The following is an 8,991-nucleotide window of genomic DNA, read 5'->3' on the forward strand; positions in this document are numbered from 1 at the left end:
CTCTGTGCCTGGTTTTTACAGAGTTTTACTACATACATACCGTATGTACATGACAGAGCATCAAAATCCATGACTCGCCTAGTCCGATTCAGAATCTGGAAGCACCCCCCGTCGTGACTTTCGCCAACAGAACACCCTTGGCACCTTGAATCTCCTCCTCTGCTCCTTCCTCTTCCCCCCCCCTTGCTGTTGGGGTGATGGGGATGGTGAAGTGCCCTCTCCACCAGAGCTGCTTAGCTGAGGAGCCGCTGCTGTCTCCTCTGGAGCTTCCCCCTCTTGAGCGCTGTGGTCCGACCCCTCCAGCCTTTCCTCTGGAAACCTAGCACTCTCAGCATACTCAAAGGTCTGCACTGCTGTCTGAGCCCCAGCAGCACCCTCCAAAGGATGCTGCGAAACGCTAGCATCCCGGGCGCCGTCTCCATCAGAGAGCCCTTGTCCCGACTTCCTGGACTCTCCGCTGACCCCTGGTGGTCCCCTGACAATAACTGATGTAAATTACACTAAATAGTGGACAGTGAGACAAATAGTTTGCTAAGGGTGCTGGGAATTGTAGCTTTGTGGTGGGTAAACTACAGTTCCCAAGATTCTTTGCAGGAAGCTATGTGTTTTAAATGTATGTAAAGCATGTTTTAAATACATGGTATGGACATGACCTTAGCCACTATGCTGCACCTCAAGTACATGGGAGAGAAAAATGAGACTACAGTGGTACCTTGGGTTACAAACACCTCGGGTTACAAACACTTTGGGTTACAGACTCCACTAACCCAGAAATAGTACCTTGGGTTAAGAACTTTGCCCCAGGATGAGAACAGAAATCGCATGGCAGCAGCGGGAGGCCTCATTAGCTAAAGTGGTATCTCAGGTTAAGAACAGTTTCAGGTTAAGAATGGATCTCCAGAACGAATTAAGTTTGTAACCAGAGGTACCACTGTATATTTTACCACCAAGGGACGCCCTGCTTGCACCTGTCATGGTCTGCCCTTAGAGCCTTCATAAGGGAGCTGCTGACAAAGGAACTGTGAGGGGATTTCTGGCCTTTTGAATTTAGGTATAAATATCAGAATGGGGTTGCTAGGTGCTAAGCCATCAGCTTTCGGCCTACATTTGAGATATTGCTAACTGGCCTATTTGTAAGCATTATGCTCACTTAATTTTATTTTGATATATTTTGAACGAATTGTTAATTGTTGGATGAAAGTGTTTTGTTTTACTTCTCATTCATATCACGCTTATTGTACAATGGTATTTAGATTGTGTATTCTCTGATCACAAATGCAATATATAAATTAACTGAATGTAACTCCTGTGACCATTTCTGGCTGGAAGAGCCAGGAGCTTTTGATTCAGCTACTGGCAGGCTGCAATAGCTAGCTGGTCAGCTATCAGGACTATACAAATCTGATGGTCATCTAGTCCAACCCCCTGCAATGCAGGAATCTTGCCCACAACCACTTGCTGGGTGGGCTTGAACCACCGACTTTCTGGATAAGAGCCAGGTACACTGATCCCTTGTGAAGAGGTTGAGTCTTGAAGGTTGGCAGAGAGGTATGGAGAACCACATTTTACTCCTGGGCCATAGGCTCCTCATCTCTAGCATAAGCTTTTTGCTTTGGCCCAGTGAGGCAGCTTTTATGTTCTAAAAAAGCAGGCTGACTGCTTGACTCCACTCTAGGTTCAACACTTATCTCCAGTCCTATGAAATAACTTTCTGAGGTCAGATTACTGTAATCTCAATACACCAACCCGTTTTTTCCTCCACAGGGAGCATGTAGCATGCAGGCTGACTTGTTGTAAAGCTGGTTTTTCCCTCCTAACTTAATCCTTTTATCAATAGTTTTAGAGAACTTGCTTTATGATGGTAAATAGTGCTTATTGTGGATCTTATTTTAAATGTCAAACATGCCTCCTTTTTGAAATGTAGTTAGATCTCATTAGACAGCATTATCAGAACAGAATATGTATGTGATCATTTTTATGTTCAGCCATGAATCACTGTATAAATTGTTTTAATAGATTAAAATATGTTATAAAACTAGATTAAAACAAGTTATAAAACCATATAATAATTTTAAAGGGACTTTATTTTATTAAGCGAGATTATGGCTTAGTATAATGTGGAATATAAATTGTCAGCCTAAGTTTGAGATTTTAAAGCAGTTGGATCTGCATTCATTAAGGGGCTTAAGTATGCAGTAAATACCCTATGCACTGGGCCTAGAGACAAGCATTTTTAAACTTCAGTAACAAGAAATAATTGCAAAATAAAAATAATGCAATTTTGCTGGTTGAATATGGAGGCAAATAAAAATAATCCAAGTATTGGCTTTTGTTTAAATCCTTGCTAGAGGCAACTCTGAAGGGCTTAGATCTTGCCCACTAACAATGCCTCTTTAGCAGATGGTAGAATACCCACTGACCCCTTATCTTCTTTGAAGGATGAAAAAGGTAGTCTTATGTGGTCTTCTGGGTCCACGATGTTCTGAGGTATGCATTGTTTGCGGTTTTCTTTGAATGGGTTCTTGATAAGCCTCCAGGTATCTGCTTTCCTGAGTGCTTGTATGGGGGCAGGGGGACAGGGATGTGGTTGTTGATGGCCAAATAGAACAGGGGGAGGATTGTGTCAAACATATAAAGGGAGGCCAACTGATTTCTAGCTCAGAGGGACGGGAGGAACTTTCCTAAATTGGGTCCTTGTAGAGCTATCACAAGGATTACACAGCTACCTGAGGTCTAAAGATAGGAAGGTTACTTCTGCCTAATTGTTTTGGAGTAAGTCTGAACCCAGGACCAGCTCTGTCCACAGATAGTGAAGACGCTAAGTTTCAGGCAGCAGATTATTGGATGCTGGGGAGCAGTTGTGAGGTGTTGAAGGACAGAGCTGTGTGTACCACATGGCCTGCCTTGCCTCACCTGCTTACATTTCCACCAGATCATGCTGTCCTATCCCCAGTGTTGAAGTTAGATCTACGGTAAAATATGTGCAGTGCGCATAGGAATTCGTTCATATTTTTTTCAAAATATAGTCCGGCCCCCAACAGTGTCTGAGGGACAGTGAACGGCCCTCTGTTTAAAAAGTTTGAGGACCCCTGGTCTAGAGAAAGAAGTTTGAGAACCACTGCCCTAAAAAGAAATTAGTGATTGCATTAAAGTTGCATATGCTGATGCAGTAGTTGCCAGCAGGGCAGTGTTGCTCTCCTGTATTTCCAGTGCTGAACCTTAGGAAGGACAAGGTAGCAGGGATCTTGGCATTGTGTGGGTACAGTGTCAGGAGCACTAGATTAGCGCTGTCACTGTGTCCACACCACATCAAGCTTCCCACTGTATTGGAGTACTTTAGTGATAGGAAAGTATATAAGCCTAAATTCAGGAAAAAGAAATACATAGTACTAGATAATGTGAAAAGAAAAAGTAGTTGAGAAAGTGGATCTCCTAGGCTCACCTAAATTTAGTAGCAATTGTTGACAGATTATGTTTGCTGTTGTCCACATTCTTAAGGAACAACACTTGTAGGACCTGGAAACTGGTTGGAGACTTCACCTTGCCAGTGAATGAAAACAAATTATTCTCTCTGAGCTCAGACAGATAATGAGGAGTACATCATTTTTGAATAGTGTTGCTAAAAGGAACACAGGAGTTTTGCAACCATTTATAGAGGTAGTAAAAATTAAGGAGGCATTGAAGTTGACAAGTATCAATCCCTCAGCTACTAGAATTGATGGGACTCTGAATTTGTCTCCCCTGCATTGAATCACTTCAGTTAAAAGGTTGTCAGTGATTTAGAATCCATTTATAGAAAATGCATTCTGTTTTATCTCCTGTAGAAAGCACAGGTTTTCAGTGTCAAAGCTAACCTAATACAGTTCTCTTTATTATAAGATCACAGGTACATTTGTCAGATTTGGAAAACACAAATTAAATGCCTATATTTTATACTCTGTGGATGGAAAACTTTGGTCCTCAAATGTTGTTTGGCTCCACCTCCCATCAACTCCAGTTTAGGAACACCTTGGTAATGGCTATTTTTGGTAATGCCAACCAAGATTTTCATAACAGCTCTGAAAGCTGTCGATCACCACCCTATCATGCAGAAACTCTTCAAAAGTCCACCTTATCTCATTAATTTCTTTTTCTTGCACCCACCCACCCAATCTGGTTGGTGCAATCAGGATTTGATAAGGCTAATTACCACTACTAAATTAATATAATAATGTGAACAGAGAGACACATATAGCCAGCTTGCCACTCAAATTCATACAGCAACACAAAGAGTCCAAAAAGTAAATTGAGTGGTGTAGTAAAATGATTTTATTTGCAAAAGGGACATAGGTTGAGCAACTGCATGACCATTTTATCACATGCCAATTTCTGTTCCAATCTACTCAACCCACAAAGTACTTTACTTTGAGATTATTGCCAAAATAGTTCATGCATAGTTCTAATCCAGTACAGTGGAAATTGTTGTGGCTTCTATCATATTAAATGAGCTTATTTAGAACTGCCCCCATGTCAAGTAGTCAGATTGGATATTTTAAGATGCAAGATGGTGACCTCTATCAAGTGTTGCCAGTTTCAGCCACATATCTAACGATACGATCAATTTGTTGTTGTTGTTTAGTCATTTAGTCGTGTCTGACTCTTCGTGACCCCATGGACCAGATCACACCAGGCACTCCTTTCTTCCACTGCCTCCCGCAGTTTGGTCAGACTCATGTTCGTAGCTTCAAGAACCCTGTCCAACCATCTCGTCCTCTGTCCTCCCCTTCTCCTTGTGCCCTCAATCTTTCCCAACATCAGGGTCTTTCCCAGGGAGTCTTCTATTCTCATGAGGTGGCCAAAGTATTGGAGCCTCAGCTTCAGGACCTGTCCTTCCAGTGAGCACGCAGGGATGATTTTCTTAAAAAATGGATAGGTTTGATCTTCTTGCAGTCCATGGGACTCTCAAGAGTCTCCTCCAGCACCATAATTCAAAAGCATCAGTTCTTCGGCGATCAACCTTCTTTATGGTCCAGCTCTCACTACCATACACCACTACTGGGAAAACCATAGCTTTACCTATACGGACCTTTGTTGGCAAGGTGATGTCTCTGCTTTTTAAGATGCTGTCTAGCTTTGTCATTGCTTTTCTCCCAAGAAGCAGGCATCTTTTAATTTTCGTGACTGCTGTCACCATCTGCAGTGATCATGGAGCCCAAGAAAGTAAAATCTCTCACTGCCTCCATTTCTTCCCCTTCTATTTGCCAGGAGGTGATAGGACCAGTGGCCATGATGTTGGGTTTTTTTGATGTTGAGCTTCAGACCATATTTTGCGCTCTCCTCTTCCACCCTCATTAAAAGGTTATTTAATTCCTTCTCACTTTCTGCCATCAAGGTTGTGTCATCAGCATATCTGAGGTTGTTGATATTTCTTCCAGCAATCTTAATTCCGGTTTGGGATTCATCCAGTCCAGCCTTTTGCATGATGAATTCTGCATATAAGTTATATAAGCAGGGAGACAATATACAACCTTGTTGTACTCCTTTCCCAATTTTGAACCAGTTATTCCATATCCATATGATCCATATGATCAGTTATAAATAATTAATTTGTTAAATAAATTAATTTGTTGGGGTTGAGCCCCATTAATCTCTGATAGTACATTCTGGAATGTATACTAGATTGACTTCATAGGCGCCAATTATAGGGTATTTTTTATGGGTGCTCAGCACTCACAGTGCGGGCTCTGACATGACTTCCTGTTTCTACCGAAAGTCATGCCAGAGGCCCGAAGCGATCCCTGAGACTATGCCGGAGACCCTACCAGGCCTCCGATGCAACTTCTGGTACAAACATACAAGTCATGTTAGAGGTCTTGCGAGGTCTCAGACGTGATCTCCAAGGCCCTGCCAGGCCACAGAAGCGTTGCTGCAGCGCGTTGATGTAATGTGATGTCATGATGTTGTGACGCGGGTGCCATTGGGGCCCAAGTTGGCACCCCTGATTCATCTATAGATGCAGCTTTTTTCATCCATGTGCGGGTGTAATTATAGTCCTGTATAGTCCTGTACTCATAAAATATTTCGACATGAATTCTTGGAATAATATTGTCGTAAACCACCCTGAAAATGTCTAATTGAAGGATGGTATAGAATTTTTTTAAGGGAGAAGGCAAAATTTTGCCCAAACCAATGCCTGGGATGGCTGATCTTGTGTATATCTGAGACCCTTCCCTGGTAGATTGCCAGTGACCCAAAATAATCCCTAGTAAAGGTGACAGATGATACCCATTGTTACTTGGGCTACAAGCTATGATACTGCTTTGTTGAGGGTGGGGTTAGACTTGCTGAGAATACATAATAGTCCTGTTGAGCTCTAACCTTTAATTGGCAATGTTTGGGCAACCTTGCTTTATGTTTAGTGAATCAACACTTCTAGGCCCCTTTGACCAATTCTCTTGTTGGCCAGAATACATTTCTGAGTACTATGTTCTCATTTACCTGTGTATATTGCTATCTCCATGAAATTAAGGCTAAACTACCAGCTTTCCATGTACCCCACTTCCTGCTGCTCAGAAGACTTTCAAGTGCACCAGTTTCTGCTAAGTCCCACAGACCAATGCATCCTACAATCTCATGGCCTAGGGTAGGCTTTCCAGCCTACTCTCTCATCTTAAACACGTGGTTAGGAATCTATAGCCCTCCAGATTTTGCTGGACTATAATTCCCATTAGCCCCATGTAACATGAGCAAAGGTCAAAGATGATGGGAGTTATAGCACAACAACATCTGGAGAAACAGGCTAAGAACACCTGCTTAAACGAAGGGAAATTGTGCCAACCATGTGTTTTCTCATTTCCCCTGTCACTCTTTGCCCAATCATTTCCAACAAAATGACTGCAGTAGTTTACAATAGTTCTATATTCATAAAGGCTACACTATAGCATTTGCGTATTTGTACTCATTCGACCATTCACCTGCCTCCCCCCATTTGATTTCAATTACATTCTATGGTGCTTTTTATTTATAGTATGTAAGGATATACACAGTGAAGAGCAGATTTGCTGTTATAATTATTTTGTATTTGTTTAACTTCCTACTAATCACTATAGCAAATTCCAACATACTATATACCATGTTTACCTTTTTTGGCCTCCTATTTCTCATGTTTTAATTAGTTTTTTTTATTGCTTAAGAAGCCTTTTGAGTTTGAATTTAAAGAACAGTAATGATTGCTTCTCCTTTGGAAATGAGAAGTGTTGGTGTTCTTGTATAATCATGTGGATTGTGCTATAATACAATAGAACTGCAGTGGCAATCATGAGTACAAACAAAAGGCAGGAATGACTGTTATGGAATAAAGAGAAATCAAAGTATTGAAAAAGAGCAAGTCTATATCCTGCCATCACTTCTGAATGTTTGTTGTTTAAGGAACATTCTGAGGGGGGGGGCAGGTTTTCAAGACACCACCACCATGCTGTCTATGTTTCTCCCCTTTGAAAAGCTAGCATTAGAGTACTCAATTAATTTTGTATGGTTTGAAAACACCGAAATTTCAAAAGTGTAGCTGTTCCACCAACTTTTCCCGCCTCCTGCACTTACATATCAACCTTCTCAAGCTGTACCATCAGCTGGAGAGGCCCTGGTAGTGGTGTTGCCTCCACTGTGCTGCCCACTCAGTGATTATGGGCCTTGTCAGTGGTAGTTCCCCATTTGTGGAATGCCTTCCCTGACAAGGAGCATCTGTCTCCCTCATTGACTTTCAGAGGAATTACAGATACTGTACATATACTATATATACAGATACTACTGTATTGACAACCTTGAAATGTTTTTTGCTGGAAGAATAGGTGAAGTTTTAAAATGTGTTTAGATGTTTTTAACTGTTTTCAATATGCCGCCCCTCTAAATATTTACTGTCTTGTCTGATCAGGCATGTGCTTGGCCCCCTATCTGCAAGAAAGCTAGTGCATTAAACATGTGGAGAAGGCATAGCATGCTTCTGCTGCTAAATCAGGTTTAGAATGAGGATATTGCTTTTTCCAGGTTACTTTTTGATCATTTGGTGTGATATAGGATGCCAGCTATGAGGTAGCAAGTGGCACAGCAACATAAATGCAGGATCCATCATGCAATGAGGGGTGGATAACAGCAATTGACAAACCTATCTTCCACAATTTCTTTACCCTCCTTGTACATTCATCTAGGCCAAATGACCATCACTATTTCTTATGGGAATTAATTCCATGAGTTAATTATAGATTCTGTGGGGAAGTGCTTTTCTCTTCTCTGTCCTGAGTCTGCTGCCAATCAATTTAATTGAATGACCCCAAGTTCTTATACTGTGAGAGGATTCCCCCCCTCTCCACTTTACCCACAGCAGACCTTGAAATGTTGTAAGCTTTCCCTACAGGAATGGTTCTCCTTTTTTGAGCCCTATGCAGGCTGTACAGTGAAGTGTATAAAATAAACAAGCACTAGCTTCGCTTCCTGCGCCGTTGTTCCCATCTCCTTCAACTTGCGGAGGGGGGCAGTGAAGAGGGAAGCCTCCTGTATACATGGAGGCTCTTCACATGATTTGGAACCCTCATTTTTCAGTGTTGTAAAATGCTTGGGGCTTTCCCCTGGATCCTAGAGGTTCCTCTTTTCACACTGTTGCCCTCTGTGTACTTTAATGCAGTTTAAGTCCATTCTATCCTTATATAATTTGTGTACATATTGTCTCTGATATTGCCTGATATTTAAGTGCTTTCTAAATGTGTCTTGTTTCCCCCCATTTTTTCCAACGGCACATTATCAGCTTTCCAACTGCATACTTCCTTCCATTGTGAAAACTGTTTAACCTTACCTTGCTTTCTATTCTTTAGCCATTTACCAAACCAGCATCTTATCCCATTACTGCTGACTCAAGTAGCTTTGGTGAGGGACTTTGTTAAAAGCTTTTTCAGTGTTCAAGTATATACAGGGTCTGACAGATAAATCTTTGTACCCTACTGACACTCAACTATAAATTTC

Source organism: Zootoca vivipara, chromosome 5 (genome assembly GCF_965207765.1).
Source record: "Zootoca vivipara chromosome 5, rZooViv2.hap1.1, whole genome shotgun sequence".
NCBI classification, from domain to species: domain Eukaryota; kingdom Metazoa; phylum Chordata; class Lepidosauria; order Squamata; family Lacertidae; genus Zootoca; species Zootoca vivipara.